The sequence below is a fragment of the Meles meles genome, chromosome 8 (genome assembly GCF_922984935.1).
Source record: "Meles meles chromosome 8, mMelMel3.1 paternal haplotype, whole genome shotgun sequence".
Lineage (NCBI taxonomy): Eukaryota > Metazoa > Chordata > Mammalia > Carnivora > Mustelidae > Meles > Meles meles.
Window position 1 is genome coordinate 98,840,204 of NC_060073.1, and position 18,623 is coordinate 98,858,826.

The 18,623-nt window shown below is 49.3% G+C and overlaps 1 protein-coding gene across 5 annotated transcripts in view; it reads right to left on the bottom strand.

Moving 5' to 3' along the window:
- Window positions 1–18,623, bottom strand: part of PKNOX2 (PBX/knotted 1 homeobox 2) — a 307,718-nt gene that overhangs the window by 129,996 nt on the left and 159,099 nt on the right. The gene's annotated exons all lie outside the window — the stretch shown is intronic.

Genomic DNA, 18,623 nt, shown 5'->3' on the forward strand with positions numbered 1-18,623 from the left:
CATATGGCCAAGGAGGTAAGGAATTGAAGCAGCACAGGTTGATATAGATAGGAAAAGCTATTTCTCCCACTTCTGAGTCTGAACCCCCCATTCCTCTGCTCTACCCCCGGGGCAGTTACTGTTACCGTGGTGTAACAGATATCTTTCTGACATAAATGGCGCCATGCACACAGTACTGGTCTCTATCTTGGCTTTTTCCCTTTGGTGTTGGGCTGAAAATAAGCCTACATGGTCCACAGTGACTGCCCCCGCTCCCCAAACAAGCCCAGTAACACCCACAGTCTGTCCCCACTCTGGGTTCCTGTTCCCACTGGACCTCTTCCTCCACTTCCACATTTCACATGCTCACCAAGTGTGGCTAACGTCCCTGGTCTTGAACTGATCTATTTCCTCTTTTCCAAGGCAAGCAACTGTCAAGGATAGTGTGACTTGGTCTTTAAGTTTGAGAGAAGCCCAGCCTGCTCTTCAGGACCTCAACGACCTCGACATTACTGATAGCAAAGGAATGGGAGAAAGGAAGGAGTTGCTGTTGCTGACCTCAGGGACAAGAGCTACTGAGTTCCGACAGTCCTGAAGGGAGTGCCCACTACATGCCCCGACTTGTAGTAGGAGTTGGGGATTCAAACATGGAGCCTGCTTGCAGAGGACTCAGCAGCATCAACATTACTATGGGAAGGATTTTCTTAAAACTGAAGGGGCAGGGGTCAGCCCCTCACCCCCACCCCACCCCCGAGCATGCACCAAAGGGAAACCAGCGGGGGCTGGCACGCACTCATCTCCCGCGGCTGCCACCGCCACCACCAAAGAGACTGTCATTAAAGCTTTGTCCCAGGCTCTCTGATTTACATGTACAAATACTCGCTGTCAGGGGCACGAGCCCCAGAGAGCAATAATAGATTCTGGTGGTGGCAGAGGCAGATGCAGGAAATAAAAACAAAAATGAAACACGCTAGCCTGGCAGAACTCAATGCTGGGAGAAATCCCGGGGGGTGGGGGGTGGGGGGAGAAAGGCCTATGGGAGGTCGATGGGAGGGTCTATCGGATCAAGTATTGATTGCTTGGTCTTCCACAAAAGCTAGTCTAGGATTCTTTTTCTAAAAATTGTGGTCACACATATAACATAAAATAGGCCCTTTTAACCACTTTTAAGTGTACAATTCAGTGGCATTAATTGTATTCATAATTTTGTGCAACCATCCCCACTGTTCCCAAGACTTTTCCATCACCACAAACGGAAACTCTGTACCCTTTAAGCAGTAACTCCCCACCCCTGGTATCCTCCCACCCCTGGTAACCTCCGATCTGTTTTCTGTCTTTATGAACTTGCCTATTCTAGCTATTTCATGTAAGTGGAATTACATAATATCGGGTCTTTTGTGTCTAGCTTTTATTCACTTAGTATCCTGCTTTCCAGGGTCATGCATGTTGCAGGAGGGTACTAGAGCCTATGGGCACACCGCATTCATCATCCGCTGATGGACACAGCTTGTTTCCACCTTTTGGCTATTGTGAATAATGTTTCTGTGATTACATACATATTATACAAATATATTTTGTGTTCTCTGTATTCCATTCGTTGGGGTGTGTATCTAGGGGTGGAATTGCTGGGCCATGTGGAAAGTCTGTGTAGCTTTTTGAGGAATGGACCTACTGTTTCCCACAGTGTGACTTGGAAGGATGACTCACTCACTCAGTCCCTGCTCTAGCAGATGGGGCTCTGGATACCTTGGTCCTGGGAGATCACCTGCCATCCTCCGGCATGGCTACCCTGGCCTGTGGCGGAATGAGGGAGAAAGAGCCCAGAGCTGAGGACTATCAGAGTAGGGTCCAGCCGGCCTGTGCTCCAACTTGCTCCCCAGTGTGCCCAACCAGGGCTTGGAAGAGAGCCCACTGTAAGCCCCTACTATGCGGGGCAGGGAATCCTAGGGTCCCCCCACCTGCCTCCTGTTTTATATTTGAGACAATGAGGCCCAGAGATCTGATGACACCTAACCTAAGTCTCCTGTCCCTTATTTTTTTCTGCTGTACCGTCCTCCCAGCACCTGGACAAAATGGGGCTGCCCAGGGTGGAGTGAGAAAATTCGCCCTCAGTGCCGCAGCTCTATGGCGGTGGTGATACTGGTGTTGGCCTCGGCTTCCTCTACCAGAATCTCCTTTCTCTGACCAACCAACCTCGCCTGGCTCCTGTCCACCTCTTCCCAGCTCCGCTCAGGTGTCACCACTCACTCCCAGGCTCGGCAGAAACCCCCTATCCCCTCAGGGGGGGTGGACGCCCTCCCCTGGGCTCCCTCAAGAATTCATGGTCAAGGCTGTTGTCACACATTTGCTGTTTTCAGCTTTCCATCTGCTTCCCCCACTGCAAGGTGAGCATCTCGAGAGCAGAAAATGAGCAAGCTACGTGTGTCTCCCTAGGATGGGGATAGTACCTAGTGTTTGTCGAATGAATGAAAGTAATTGAGTGAACGAACTCTGTGCTCTTTATAAGTAACTGTGCTGCTTAATCAATGTTTATTGACCCAGTGAATGAATGAGTGAATGGCTGAATGGGATCCCAGGGGCTGAGTGAGCTTGTGGAGTAGACTCTTGGCTCATGGTCAAACCCTTGCTCACTCACGCACTCCCTTACCCACGTCGTCCTTCATTCATCACAGTCACTGATACATGTCCAGGTCTACTAGGTACTGGGGCTCAGATATAAATGAAGACTCTGCCCCTGTCATCAGGAAGCCCGCGGTAGAGTAAATGGAGACCCAGGGAAACCAGGAGTGTGCTTCAAGCCACTCCAGTTTCCCCAAAAGCACGCAGGGACTCGCATCACATCCAAACCCCGTCCGGGGCCTTCTCAGCTCCACCAGTTGCTGGGCACAGCTGGCTGCGGGAGGAGGGGCCTATTAGCATGCTGCACACACCTGTCCGAGGCTGCTCCAAGGATCTAGGGGCTGGAGAATTAATGACCAAGAGGATTTTTGGGCTCCCAGAACCCAGCCCAGCTCACATCAGAGACCGCATTCCCCTTTAGGGATTCATTCACTCTGCGCAGCTGGTTAATTTTTCATCAAGGGGTGGGGGTGGGAGTTGGGAGAGAGCTCTGATCCCTCACTCTTTCATGCTGGGGGTGGAGGAGAAACACAACATCCTATCCATTTTATTTTTTAGATGAAATAGGAACAGATTGTGGTTGCCAGGCAAGACCCAGCCCTCACAGGGCTCGTGCTTCTGCTGCGGGCTGATTAACGGTTATTGGGCAAAGGATAAAGCATCCAGACGGCTCAGGCCTCCGGTGAAGGTACGTACACATTTAATGAGCACCGGGTGACATGTTAGTGGTGAGCAGCCATTTTTTGTGAAAAGTGATTTAAAGTTTCCAGTCTTCCATCCCACCATCATCTCCTCTCCCGTTAGGACCAGGTCGGACTAATGCCATGCTCTGGTCTGGGTAACATTTGTTCTCTTCCTTTAGGAGCACCGCCTTCTCCACGGAGCCTCTAGCTGCAGCACCAGGGGCGACTATTTCTGCTTAAATCTGACCCGGACCCCGAAAGCATGGGGCTGAAAGTGAAATCTCAGTTTGCTCATCCAGAAAATGGGAACGGAAAGAATAAGAAACTGGCTTCATGGGGCGCCTGGGTGGCTCAGTTGGTTAAGCTGCTGCTTTCAGCTCAGGTCATGATCCCAGGGTCGTGGGAACAAGTCCTGCATCAGGCTCCTTGCTCAGTGGGGAGCCTGCTTCTCTCTCTGCCTCTGCCTGCCTCTCTGCCTGTTTATGCACCCCCCCTCTGATAAATAAATAAATAAAATCTTAAAAAAAAAAACAAACTGGCCTCATCAGTAAGTGGGACTGGAGGTAGCAAAGTACATTCGCATCCATTACCTCACTAGATCCTCATTCAAAATCAGGTGCCCCAAATTTGAGGTGACCCCAGAAGGGCTATGGAGCAGACACTATCATCTATCATGCCCATTTTGGGGGAAAGGATGCTGGAGGACAAAGTCGCATTCTCCACCCAGGTCATGTAGTGGGTCAGTGGCTGAGGAGGGAAGGGGTCCAGAGCCAGAGAGGAGAAGGGGCTTACTTCCGCCTTTATTTGCGGGCTCCCTCTACTGTGGGCGTCCCCTCCCCCCAGCAGCTGAGATGCCTTCCCCTGGTCAATGGGGCCCCTGCTGGCCTGCTATGGACTCGGCTTGAAGAGCTGACCATTTCCTGACTGCATGTCCACCCTCCTGAGATGTCCGCACCCCGGACAGCTGGGAGAGAAAATTTCTGGTCAATCAAAAACGAAAAACCACCTATCGCGTACCTAGCCTCGCGCTCTGTTGTCCCGTGCTCTTCGTAAGTTGTAATACAGGGTTGCCCTTCTCACGAAGAAGGCAATGCTATCATTGAGACAAAATCGCCACGGAGGCATCTGATAGAGGGTGTGTGTTAAACAGCCAACATCAGCGCTTCCCCACCTTTGGTGTGCTTATGAATATTTAGTCTGGGGATCTTGCTCAAATTCCGATTCGGTAAGTCTGCGTCAGGAGCCGAGACGTGCTGAGGCATTTCTAACAGTCTCCCAGATGCTGCTGCTGCTGCTGGTCCTCAGACCACGCTTGGAGTACCCAGGCTCTGTATGGTCCGTGTTGTGACAAGTCAGAGGGCGAGGCTGGTCAGAAAGAGCTTCCTACAGGAGACACACTTATGTGGGGTTTGGAGGACCAAAGGGCCAGAAATACGCAGAGCGGGAGGGGGAAAAAGGCTGTTGCAATTCTCAACAGAAACTCTGGGGGCTGATGGGTCATGCGGACACAGAAGAGGCCTAGCAGAACAAACTCTCAGTGGGGCATTGGAGGCCTGAGGCCAAGAAACTGGACCCAACTGTGGGACCCTCACTTCTTCAAACGGGCCCCACTTTCTTCCTCTCCGAAGGAGGAGTTCCGTGGCTCCCAGCCTGGGCAGCACATTAGAACATCTGGGCAGCTTTTAAAAGAAAACAACACCTGGATTCCTTCCTGCGAGGTTTTTATGTCGTGGTCTGGGGAAGGGCTCAGGCCCAGGTAGTTTTAAAAAGCCCCCCAGTGATTCTAATGAGCAGCCTGGCTTGAGATCACTGTACTGGGTAACCTTAAGCATCCCCCCCCACCCCCAAGCCTTGCTCTCTCATCTTTACATTTGGATAGAAAGCACCAGGACTCCTGGCTTCTGTTGCCGGGCATTCTGCCTGGAGTGAAAAAAAAAAAACAAAACAAAAAACCCTACAGTATTAGAGAAATCCTAAGAAAAGCTTCACCCCAATGCCAGAAATCTGAGCGTTTCTCCGGTGGAGGCCAGGTGGAGGGGCTGTCCTGCCCATCTGGTTCCCATTAATCCCAGAGCATGTTTCACATCCCTGGCAGGTCCTTGGAGCTGGGAGCAGCCCCCTGGGTGGCCCTCAGCAGGGGCTTTTCAAGCCAAGCCCTGCTGACAGGCTGCAGGGCTCTGTGGGGCCCTCCTGGCTTCCAAGTCACTTGCCCCCTCTTGGGGGTAGAATCGCGGGCAAATTGGAAACCAAAGACGGCAGATGCAGGAGCTTGGCCTCTCTTTCATTAGTGGTCTGTCACAAAGCATAAAGGGCTTCGATAAATTCTGCAGCTCAGCGGCAGCTGAGGAGACCCGGGAGGAAGAAGAGTCATTTGTTCCCCCAGAAGACTGAGTCTTCAGGAATTTCCAGCTCCTTTCGTCCCCCACCCACTCATCCAGGAACTGGCCCACACCCACATGTTGCTGTCTGCCTGGAGATTCCTAGGCTTTGGAGACCGTGCCGAGGGAGTGACTACCCCATCTGGTGGGGCCCCGAGGACCCTTCCACCCGCCAACATGGGTGGAGAGTCAGGCTCTGTTTCCATAAGGACCCCAGAGCATTTGGCTGCTAACACATCCTTCCCCAGGCTGCAGGCGTGACAGCTCTGTATCGGGGGAGGGGGAGGCATGGGTCTGCCCTGTGAGCCGCCCACCAGTCCCAGAGTGGCTAAGCAGGGTCAGTGCTGGGGGAGTGGGGGGTGGGTAGCCCAGATGGAGAGTGCCTGGGCTGAGTCTCCTTCTGAACTCTCCCCGAAGGGAAGCTGCTTCTCCTGCTTTCTTTCACTGGCTGCTCCCTAGATGGTATGGTATTCTGGTTCGGCCTGGGCTCTGGGGTCAGACATCCCCACTTACCAGCTGGAAGACCTCGGGCAAGCTAACGAGACGGTTGTGCCTCCGTTTTCTCAGCTACAACATGGGGTAATAAAATATGTGCCTCATAGGGTGCCGGTGAGGACGAACGTGGTAAGATTCTTGATAGTGAAAGTTGGAGGGAGAGAAAGGTCAGAGACAAAGAGGTCTCCCCAGCTGGCAAGTTCTCAGGCAGCAGGGAACTCAGGGCTGCTTGCTCCAGTGAGCTGGAGGAGAGGACCCAGGCACAGCACAGGCTTTCCAGGATGAAAGCATCGGTAACGCCCTCCTTCTCAGGAAAGGACAAGAACCTACAGGCCGCACTTTGTCTGATGCTCACAACATGTGCTGGTGTTCCCTGCACATTCTGGCCAAATCAGCATGGGAGACTCTGGCCAAATAGCAACGCCAGCCCCTGGATTGGGAAAAGGCCAAGGGCCACGCCTGCAGATGTCCCTCCCAGAGGGAACCTGGGGTTAGATTCACAAGCTGTGTGTGCCGGGGGAGGGGTGGGGAGGAAGGAGAGCGTATTGCAAACGCTTCCCTGGCCAGTGCTCAGCCAGAGGCCAGCAGGTAAGCAGCTGGGAGGTCCAGCATGCCACCAGCCAGCCCCAGCGGCCAGGGGCAGGTCGTGGGCAGTAGGGAGGAGGGGCTCCTAGAACCCCAGCGGGTAGCGAGGGGTGGCACAGTGGGTCAGTGCCCACCAGTCCGTTCGACTGACGCAATACTTCCATGAAGTCTGGTTAAACTTACTTTGAAGAAATTGAGTAAAAATCCATTTTACACAAAATTTCAGTTTAGGGGAAGAAATGATTTATGTTTCAAAAGGATTCCTTCCAGTGCAAAATTATTTACCATGGGACTTGTCAGTAACAGATTCCTAACACCTTTAGGATATGACTTGATTTTTAAAAACTCAAACGACAAGCACGTTTTCAGGAACCCAAATTTGTGAAGCACGGGAATTTCTTTTAGGTACCGCTTCTTCATTTTTAACCCACTTGTAGCCATGGCTGCCCTGTCCCCAGTTCTGTCCTTCACCACTCCTTTGTTCTTTCCATGTCTCCCCAGTTACATCCATAACTGAGTATGTCCTACATGGCCCCAGCTCTGGGCTGGGGGCTTGTCTTATGGTCCCTCATTAATCCTCACAAGACCCTCACCGTGCCCTGTCCCTCGTTCATGGCACACCTGAGACCAGTGGTGTGCGGGTGAATATTTCACAGTCTGCTCTCTGGATGACAGCACCCACCATGGCCAAGTCCAAGCTACAGTGAGGGAAGAGAGCCGCCATTACAGTCTATCCACCACCCAGGCACGAGCAACCTCAAGGACAGCAGTAATAGTGAAATGGAGTGAAATGCTTAGGATCTCATACATTTTTAGTATTTCTTACCATTGTTTTTGTTTTAATCTTAGTGAAATATATACAATAAAACTGACACCTTTAAACATTTTTGTAGGCTCTAATGGTCAGCATGGTGGCCACAGTTCATAATACTGTGTGTACTTCGTATTTGAAAGTCACTCAGAGAGTAAATCTTAAAAGTTCTCATAATAAGAAAAAAGTCTGTAACTGTGTATAGTGATGAATGTTAACTACACTTACTGTAGTGGTCTTTTTGCACTATAGACAAATATCGAATCATTATGTTGTGCCCTGGGAACTAATATAACGTTAGATGTCCATTATACCCCAATTAAAAAACAAAAAAACAAACTTCTAAGTGTACCATCACTGGTGTTAAGTACATTCACACTGTTGTACAAACCACTGTTAATTTCCAGAAATTTTTATTATCCTGAACAATAACTCTGCACCCATTCAACAAGGACTCTCCATACCTTTGCTTTAAAATAGAATTTATTAAACTTAAGTTTACATAATTTAATTTTAATCATGGCCATGTTTAACCAGCGGCTTGAAAAATTCCTGAAAATGCAACCAACCAACAGCTTTCGCAAACTGGGACAAGCTGGTCCCAGCACAGCACTGTCTAGAAACTCAGGACCGCTCGGCATCTGCTACATTTACTCACGGTAATGTAAAGATAATGACGTCAAGCACAGCATTTGAAATGCAGGCTTTCATGTAAGCCTCATGGCAAACCTAGAAGTTAGGTCATTTATTATCCCCACTTTATGGATGAGGATCCCGGCGAGGCTACACCAAAGCTTAGGAGAAGCTAAATGACTCATAGCCCTAGATCACATCTGAACTCCTTAACCCAGATGTCAGGACTATGAACTGGGCCTTCTTTATTTATATAGTTTGATTTCTCAACACCAGCCCATGCCCTTATCCCCAGTGAGGCATCGGGACAGAACTGGCAATCTGGGATAGGTTTCCTAAAATTTCCTTTTCATTCTAGCGTGAGAGTCCTTTTCAAGGCAAGCCAGCTGCAGAGGAGTACAAGCCTGAGTCTTAGCTTTGGCCCCACCTCTGAGATACTGAGAAAATCACTGTCCCTAGGACATGGGGTCCCCAACTGAAGAATGAAGGGAGCAACAGTTTCTGTGGTCTTAATCGCTCCAGACTCTAATATGCTACGGGACATTTTGCCTAATAGTCCAGGGAAAGCAGGAGAAGCCCAGATTCTATTCTCTGTCCTGTGGCCAGCTCACTCCCAGCCGTGGATCCCTCCAGTGCACTCAGACTGGAGTAAAGCCTCCCATACCGTCAGTCCAAGCAGAAGCATACTGGTACCTGAAAACTGGACCCAGGAATGCCCTCGCAGAAGCTGAAAGACCTCAGCAGTGAAAGAGGGCTGTCAGTGAAGAATGGTTTGGAGGAGGCCACTCAGATCTGGGGGTGGGGGGGGGGGGAAAGAGGATCAGATGACCTCCAGAAGTCCCCGGTGTCCTCTCCCCGAGGAAGCTGGTCTTGTGGGTTTCCTGAGCTAGATTGATTCCAGGCCTGGAATCCATCATTCCCTTCATAATACAAATAATCACCAAATGTGCTCAAGCACTCGGTAGCCTGGATACTCACTCTAGCAATTCTCTGTGTGGACGGTGATTAGACCATCATTATCTTAATGCTTCTTAATTTATCTTTCTGATTAGCAACTTACCATTTTATTTGCAAAAAATAGCCTTCTGCTGGGTGGAAGCCAGCCGAGCACAGCAGCTGTCATTTTCTCTGTACTAAATCAGGCCAGGCTTAAGTTGGTTTTCTGGTGATGCTATTTCTTGTAGTCTTGGTGCTAACACACACCACAATCCATCATGGTTGTTGTTGGAAAGGCTCAGCCCTGGGGGGCTGCAGGCAGAGAGGTGACCTCTACCCAGGGAAGAGGTCCAGGATAAGACACCCTCTCCCCTAGCAATGCACTCAGGGAAGGGCTCGCAGAGTCTGACCCGCGTCTTGCCCTGATGGGGCAGCCCACGGGGCAACGCAGTGCTGAGACTAGAAGCAAAGTCAGTGGTACGTGTAAACGTAATAAAAGCTGCCGTCTCAAAAGCCCCTGCCCTGTGCCAGGCATCCTAGGAAGCGCCTGATATCCACGATCTCATTCAGTTCTCAAAACAGCCCTATAGGCGTGTGCCGTTGCCATTCTCCCTTACAGACGGGAAGACCAAGGCTGAGATGAGTTACGTAATTTGCCTATGGCTTGTAGGTGGCAGAACCAGTTCTGAATCAGATCCTTGAGACTCTCAGAGTCTTAATGCCATGGGATCGTGCCTTCCTGAGCGTAGTCGACACAGCGTGAGGCGAGAGATTTTAGGGCAAACATCATCAGGGTGACTTTTTTTTTTTTTAAGATTTTATTTATTTACTTGACAGAAAGAGATCACAAGTAGGCAGAGAGGCAAGCAGAGAGCGAGAGGGAAGCAGGCCCCCTGCTGAGCAGAGAACCCGATGCGGGACTCGATCCCAGGACCTGAAGGCAGAGGCTTAACCCACTGAGCCACCCAGGCGCCCCCGTCAGGGTGACTTTTGAATAGTAACACGTTCTTGCTTTCCCACTCACAAAACGGGCTCAAATCAGCAACTCTCCCTCCTAGCCACAAACATCACCCTCTCCTTTCCCACTCTCCACCACCATGAGCAAGTCCTGATCTTCCACGCTGCTCCTAGCTGTCGCGCCCTGGGTCACAGAACGTTTGCCTTTTAGATAGACCCTTCTGTTTCTCTGTCTTCTAACCATGAGCAATCATACTGCCTTCTGAGCCCTACTCCCTTCCGGAAAATACCTTTACTGTTTTCTATCCCTGAAACATACCGCTCATGGCTCAGCACATGGCTCTTCTGCCATTGCCACTAAGAGGTCCATCGTATTTATCCCACTTGGATGTTCAATCCCTACACTTCATATATTTCAGTGGTTCCTCCTTCGTTCAGAGAGCAGTATACCTAGGTATTCAAGGTATCTGAGGGAAGGGGGAGGCTTCATTTATTGACTCCTAAAGTCTCCAGAGAAGGTCCTCAGGTAGAAGGAACTCACTGAAGGAGCAGGTGACTGTAGTGTTCTTGAGGTGTCATCCTCTTCCCCATATATTTTCCTGGTGAACAGACATGCCTTCACTAAGTTAGATCTGTGAGAATCTAGCTTGCGCTATTCAACATGGCCGCCATTAGCCACAAGTGGTTATCTAAGTCTAAATGTAAAATGCTGTTCCTGTGTTCATGTGGCTGGTGGCTACCCAAGTGGACAGTACAGATACAAAACATTTCCATCACTGCAGAAAGTTCTACTGTAGAGCACCGGTCCAGATAATTTTGTCCTCTAAACCCACTTGGAAGCCTTTGTAAACTTAAGTTGGATACTCATTAAGGGGCAAATTTAATGGATTATGGTCACATATTTACCTCACTCTGGATTGTATAGACCAGTGTTTTTCCAAGTGTGGTCTCTGTACTAGCAGCATTATCTGGGAACTCGTCAGAAATGGAAATCCTCTGGCCCCATCTCAGACATACTAAATCAGAGACTCTGGGGGTAGGCCTGGCAATGGGTGCTTTAACAAGCCCCCCAGGGGTTTCCAATGCTCACCCTACACTTGTACAGATAAATCACTGGATACCCCGTGTTAAGAGTCTTCTGTGTGTCCGCCACCATCATAATCGCTCTTTACCCGTACTATCTCACTTAAACCTAGTCACAACACTGTGAGGTAAACAGACAAGGAACTGAGGTTCTGGGAGAGAAGTAACTTGTTCAAGGTCACACACAGCTTCAAGATTGGTAGCTGCAGGTTTGAAACCCAGTTTGTTCTGACTCTAAAGCCCATGCCCTAACACTTCCTGGCTTAATAGCTCCTCCTTGCCCTAAACCGGGGGAAATGAGGTGGATTTCGGTAACCCAAAAGCCAGCCCTCTCTACTCAAGGCAGTGGTCTTTTTCTGGGTCTTTCCAGGTTGACCAGGCACAGGAATCTTGTCTTAAGGGTGCAGGTGAGTTCAGAGAGATGAATTGCTCTAAAAATAAACTTCTTCCCTGGATAACTGTAGATTTGCTTTTCTTAAGAGTTCAAGAAAACCGCCAGCGATTGTATTAGGGGATTAGAGCGAGAAATTGCTGTTCCTTCTTTAATCTCTGCAGTAGTCCCTAGGCTGGTAAGTAGGATTTTATAGGCAAGGAAACACATGGTTTGTTTTGTACAAAAGTCATGTTCCTGAAACATTCAACAAATATCCATTGAGCACCTATGTTATCCAGATACTGTCCCTCAGGCCACCTCATTTAATCTGTACAACAGCCCCATAAGGACCTATTATTTAAGACAGTGGCTATTATGTCCCCCATTTGACAGATGAAAAAAGAGAGACTTTTGACTGGTAAGTGGCCAGTAGGAATTAAAATCCCGATATGCCTATTTTTGCAAGTCCTCACTCTTACTACTCAAGCCTACTGTGTCTGGCACTGGGGTAAACTAGAAGAAGGGACTGGACTCTGGGGATCTGGGGACAAATACAAGAAAATCTTGGGCCCAGCAGGCTGATATAGGCAGGGAAAGAAGTTCTGTGTGATGGCAGGTCAGCCACAGAGAAGGCTTCGAAGGAACAGTTCCAAGGGGATTTGTGTAAATTGGGCCTCTTCTATACAATGCTAGGATCCTATTTGACCCTATCATGTATATATCATGTATATATCCCACTTTTTCAAACCCTTTCTTTCTGTAGTAGTTCTAAGCTGGTGCTGGCCAACCAACTCTTCCAGGCCCCGAGGGGAGACCTGGTCCCATCTAGTTCTGAGTCTAGCTAGTGACAAGGAAGCCAGTGCAGTTACTCAGATCCCCAGTGGCCTAAGACAGACGACCCATCCTCAGTCTTCCTGGAAAGTAAGCAAGACTCAGTGGGCAGGAGGGAAAGTGCCAGGCATAATCCTTGCACAATATACCTGAGAATGTTTATCTCCCTGGCACCGGGGATAGCCAGAACCTTGCCATGCCTGCATCGTCTTGAATGGACTTGGGGTGGGGGGGAGCAGAATGTGGAGCCCAGAGGGGTGCCTGTGTGAGTGTGTGAGATATGGAGTCTTAACCTTGGGAGAACCTCACCCAGGTGCTTTAGGAAGGGCACTGAGGAGAAATACAGATTGCCCCTTATAGTGCCTGGGACCTGGGAAGGACTCTACGGACAACCCGTTTTAACTCACATACACTTAGGATCTCCTCAGGATAGTTCCACTATTCTCTAAATTATGGGGAAAAGCTGGAGAAGACCCATCCTGTTCTCTTTCTGAGTTGGGCTGCCTCATACTTGTCTGCCCCTGACATGTGGGACACTGAAGTCTGACAGAGAACTCCAGAATGCCAGAGAGGAACTTTTTAGGGGAGACACGGCCTCCCCCTGCCTCTATGCAGATGGCCTGGACCCCTCCTCCCCCAGCCCCAATTTCCCATTCCAGATCCGGAGTGCGGTTCCCCAGATGCCTGCAGGTTAAGAGGGGTGGTTATAAGCTGAGCTTCAAGCAGCCCCAGGAGCCTGGGTGCAGGTTGAGGCTGTCACGAGGTGCATATCAAAGCCGGAGTTTAAAAACTGTACTGGGAATAGTGCAATTATCTCGCTTCACCACATTTCTCAGCCCCGACTGAGGTTTAATTAAAGCCAAGTAAAAACACAGAGTCGCCATTTCAGATATCACCCCCACTGCATGCTGGTTAAAAAAAAAAAAAAAAAGAAAAGAAAGAAAGAAAAAAAAAAAACAACCTTTATCAGGGACTTAAAATTTTTTCTGTGGGTATCTTCCAGCTCAGTTGGATATTATTCCTTCATAGCAGCCCCTTTAAACGAAAACTATATATATTTAATATATATGTATAAAATGAGTTAATCCCCCATAATCTCCTTGAGTTGTACCTAAAACACAGTTTCTTGCAGGTGACCTTTTCAGAAAAGGCTGTTCCTATGGCAACCGCATTGTTTGATTCAGTCAAGAGAAAAATGCTGCATGGAAATGTATTTAATTTTGCTTAATTTGATGCCGTATTTAACACTTGCACAGGCTAAAAGGAGAGAGGGGCTGAAAGGCAGGAGCCAGCTCAGCCGGGCACGTTCACTGGCATCCTATCCTGAGGGAGAAAGGACCTCCAGGCACCATGATCCACTTGGTACCTGCCTCTGGCTTACGGGGAGGGAAATAGGGCTCTGAGGGTGCACCGCAGGAAAGAGAAGGCAGGGCCTACCGGGTAACCCCCCAGATGCTGGGCCACAGAGCCGACATTGCAAGTTGAATAAAGACGTAGTCCGCATTGGTGACATAGCTTTGGACCAAACGTTAAGAGGCCTGGGTAGAGTCTTTGTTTTGTTTTTCCTATGGCATTTCCTCATCTGAAGTGTGAGGCAACTGAATTCAAAGACCTCTTAGTTGGGGTCGCCTGGGTGGCTCAGTGGGTTAAAGCCTCTGCCTTCAGTTTAGGTCATGATCCCAGGGTTCTGGGATCGAGCCCTGCATCAGGCTCTCTGCTCTGTGGGGAGCCTGCCTCCTCCCCCTCTCTCTGTGCCTGCCTCTCTGCCTACTTGTGATTTCTGTCTGTCAAATAAATAAAATCTTTAAAAAAAAGAAAAAAGACCTCTCAGTTGTTTTTTAGCACCAAGCCCCCGTGCGTAAATGTGGTCTCCTCAAGTAGACTCTGAGCTTCATGGAAGCAGGGGTTGGGCACAGGGTGGACACCCAGTAAATGTGTCATTCATTTGGTCTGCTCTAGAACATACCACAGCCCAGTCCTCAGAGGTTTGGGTACAGTCTTGTGCACTGCAGCTCACAAGTCTACAACTACTTCTGGCCACATACCATCACAGAGGGCTTCCCTAAAGTAGGATACACTAGGGCAACTGACCAAGATGCCACAGATGGTGACAAGGATAGAGTCACTAGTCCAAGCTCTTTGGTTTCTAGTGGTCCTGTCCGGTCTGTTCCTGTTTGGAACAAACATGGCGACCCAAGACAGGAGAAGCTCAGCAAGACAAAATGCTGTCCCAGATGCAGCCAGGATGCTCCTGCTACTGTCTCAGCCTTCAACAAGCAGCACAGACAAACTATATGCATACCTCTATTCCAGGTAAGTTCTAATCCCACCTACTAGCTTGATGACGAACAAGGTATTTGACCTCTCTTGGCCCGAGTTTCCTCATCTAAAAGGTAAAAGAGATGACTGGGGATGTCTAAAATGCTTTTCCTCCTCTGATATTTTTTGTGATGTGATTCTACTCTCCCATTCCCATATGTGAACAGCTACATTAGTGAGCTAGATTAGCCACTACATGGTTCCAACTTCAGGGAGTCAGCCCCTCTCTCCAGGTCTTCAACTGGAGCCCCAACATCTCTATCATGAGCCAAGTCCACCCATGTCCTCAACCTTGGACAGCTATGATGTTCAGGACTAATCCCCATGTGCCCCAGTTTCCCATTTGCCTGAGTTGCATCAAAAGCCTAAGCTTACCTGATCTTGTATTGCTGTGTAGATGCTCAACTCCATGCTACTGTGTCAACCTCCCCCCATCTCTCCCTCTTTCCTCCTTCCCCACATCCTTTGACTGTGTCCTCTGGAAATCTTGGTCCTCTTGGACTGTCTCCTTCACTTTCTTGCTTTAAGTGAAACCCAGCTTCCCCGTGAGGACATGTGTCCTTAGAAGCCCTTTCCAACAGAGGCAGGTCTATCTTCAACATCCATTGTGCTTCAGAATGGGAGGTGAGTATATGCCTACCTTGCTCCCCATTTACGCTGTCTCTTTCTACCTTTGAAAACCCCAAACTTATCTGAGGAGTTTATCATCAGATCTCTTGACCCCTTCTACATATATGATTCTCTCTTTCTACCAACTTTCTGGTTATTCCCCTGCATTCATGGATGACTTCAGCATCTCTATTCTGACTCCTTCTCCACTACTACTACTTCTGTTATCATCATTGGAGACTTCAACATCCTCTTAGGTCCTTGATCTTCTAGGCTCAGTGAGCTTTTGCTCGAATCACATGGCCATTCCCTAGACTGTCATACCAATTACCGAACTACCTACTAAATGTAGATTTCTAATGTCCCACTTTCTGACCATCCCCACCCTCTTTAGAGCTAGCTTACTCTGACACTCCCACTAACATCAATTCTCCAACCTCATCAAGACCTTCATTTCATTAAACAGTCACTTTTTTGGGGTTATCCATTGCTACCACTCCCCGTGTGTCTACTTTCTTCCGTATCCAGCTCCGATTCCTTGGTCCAACACTTGAACTACTCCCTTGTCAATATCCTGAACATGTGGCAGCTCTCCTTCCCCTGTACCAGTCTAACAGAACTCCAGCCCTGGTATCCTATCCATTTATCAGTGGCCTGCACCAGAGCAGCTGCACATTGCTGAGAAAAATGACACAAACTTGCTGACTAGACTACAAATATGACCACAAATCTCACTCGATGCTGTCAGAGAAACCTACTCCACTTCCTTAGAAAATTCAATTTCCCATTCTCTGGGGAAACGATCCCACTTCCTTCTCTCTCCTCAAATCTTCAACACTCCCTTCCCTAGCCCATTCTCAGCTGATGACCTTGCCATATATTTCATAAAGAAAACAGATTTCTGGAAGATGAGAACTACCTCATCTTCCCATCAACAAGTCCTTTATTGTATCTGCATCAGAACCAAAATATTCCGCCTACCCCACTCTAACTGCAATGGAAAAAGCGTCTTGCCTTCTACCCAAGGTCAACACCTTCCCTGGACTCTGAACCCATTCTCCTCCCTCAACCCCTCATTTCCATCCACCGCCCCCCCCCCCCGGCTTTTGTCTTTCTTCTTGCATTATCATTTTCTCCCTCTCTACTGGGTTGTTTCCATTGACATCCAAACACACCTCCATAAATAAACGCTCCCTTGGCCCCACTCCCTCCTCCAATTTCTGCCTCTCTCTGAGCTCCCCTCTACAGCAGATCTGTTCAAAGGAGTCTATACTTACTACCTCCACTTCCTCACCTTGACTCTCTTCTCACCAAATAAAGCCCACCCCACTCACTGTTCCACCAATGACCCATTGCTGATGTTACTAATGACTCTATCTTGACGAAATGGTCAATTCTCTATCTTTCTCTGTCTTCAGCACAGTTCGCCAAAACTCAAAAAGCTGTCTTCTCCAGGTTCTGTGACACCTCACTCACTTGGTTTTTCTCATACCTCACTGGCACACCTTCTCAGTCTCCTTTATGGGCATTTCCTATAAATACTAGAGCATCTTCAGCACAATTCCCTTCTGTGACTCTGTCTCCATGGACTCTTACCTAGTCTTGTAGCTTTAAGTACTTTCCTTCACCTTCAGGTCTCTTGGCCTGACATCTCCAGCTTCACCTTCCACCAGCTCCCCAGACATCTCTATTCAACTGTCTGCTCAAGGTCTCTATTTCAGTGTCTAAAAGGCATCCAAGATGTAGCATATTCAAAACAGAGCTTTTAATTTCCCTCCTCAAATCCACACATCCCCTCCCACCAAGCCTTTCCCATCTAAGTAAAAGCATACTCTCCACTCACTTGCCAAAAAATCCGTGAGTTGGTGTTAATTCTTCCCCCTTCCCTTCCACTTCCGGTTCATCTGGAAGGCCTTTTAGCCCAACTCCCAGAGTACGTGGGAGTGGAACCACCTGAATCCAACCACCATCCCCTGTCTTCTATCTCTATGGCCAAGACCAAGTCTCTCTGACACTACACAGCGGCCAGAGGGGTCTTTCTCTAGCTCTTCCCACTCCCCTTCCGACTGACAGCCTTCCGATGGCTCTCCACTGCCTGTGGAGTAGGATCCAAATGCCTGTGCATGGCCTCCTAGACCCTCTGAATGCCCCCACCTGCCTTTCTGATCTCATTTCTCTTTCTCTCTCTCTCTCTCTCCTCTGCTAATTTTCAGGTGTTTGGGTTCAGGCCCATTGGTGACTCTGCCTTTACTTTTCCTTCCCGCGGAGATGTTCTTCCTTCCTCTCCATATGTGGCTGCCACCTTCTCATCCACCACGTTTTGGTGCAGCTCTCCCGACGTCGGAGAGCCTCCTCCAACACCAGCCGAGGCACACTCCCACGGCTCCCACTCTGTCTTCCTCAAAGCATTCACCAGCACCTAACGTTTTCTTCTCTCCATACGTGCTTCCCTGTCTCTTCACTCTCTACCTCCCCACTTAGACTCGGAACCCCCTAACAGCAGAGCCTCAGCCTTGTCCAGCATCATTCCTTGCACTTGCAACAAGGCCCTGGACACAGTAGGTACTTAATGTTCCTTGACTGACTGCCTGAAGGAAGCAATCTGTGGCTAGACAGGAGGGGCTGAGGGGATGACTTTGAGACCCAGCATGGAGGTGGTGAGGAAATACAAACGAGATGTGAACTCCGTGAGGACAGGCGCTGGGGTCTGCCTTATCCCTGCGCCCAGGACCGGACCTGCAGCCCTGCCTGGCTCCTCACCGCCGCATAAAATCACATGGGACACACAGCAGCTTGCAGGTGGTCATTTTCTTAGCACCCTGGCTTAACCCTCCACTTAAAGCAAGATTTTCTGTTTATTCTCATGACCCTGTCAAGTGATCACAGACTTCCAGGATCCTAGAATATATTTTTTTTAATTTATTTATTTTTTCAGCGTAACAGTATTCATTGTTTTTGCACAACACCCAGTGCTCCATGCAATACGTGCCCTCCCTATTACCCACCACCTGGTTCCCCCAACCTCCCACCCCCACCCCTTCAAAACCCTCAGGTTGTTTTTCAGAGTCCATAGTCTCTGATGGTTCGCCTCCCCTTCCAATTTCCCTCAACTTCCTTCTCCTCTCCATCTCCCAATGTCCTCCATGTCATTTGTCAGGAGGGAGGAAGCCCAGCAACTGGGAGAGTAGCCAGCGGCCACTGCCTGCAGAGCCAAGCCCAGGCCGGGCCTGGCCCCCAGCCCCAGGGCAGTCTTCCTCCTGGCGGTCTGCTCTTTTTGCCCCCACTGCACCCTTGTTGGCACAGCCTTGTCTGTGTTCTTGGTGCCGTGGCTG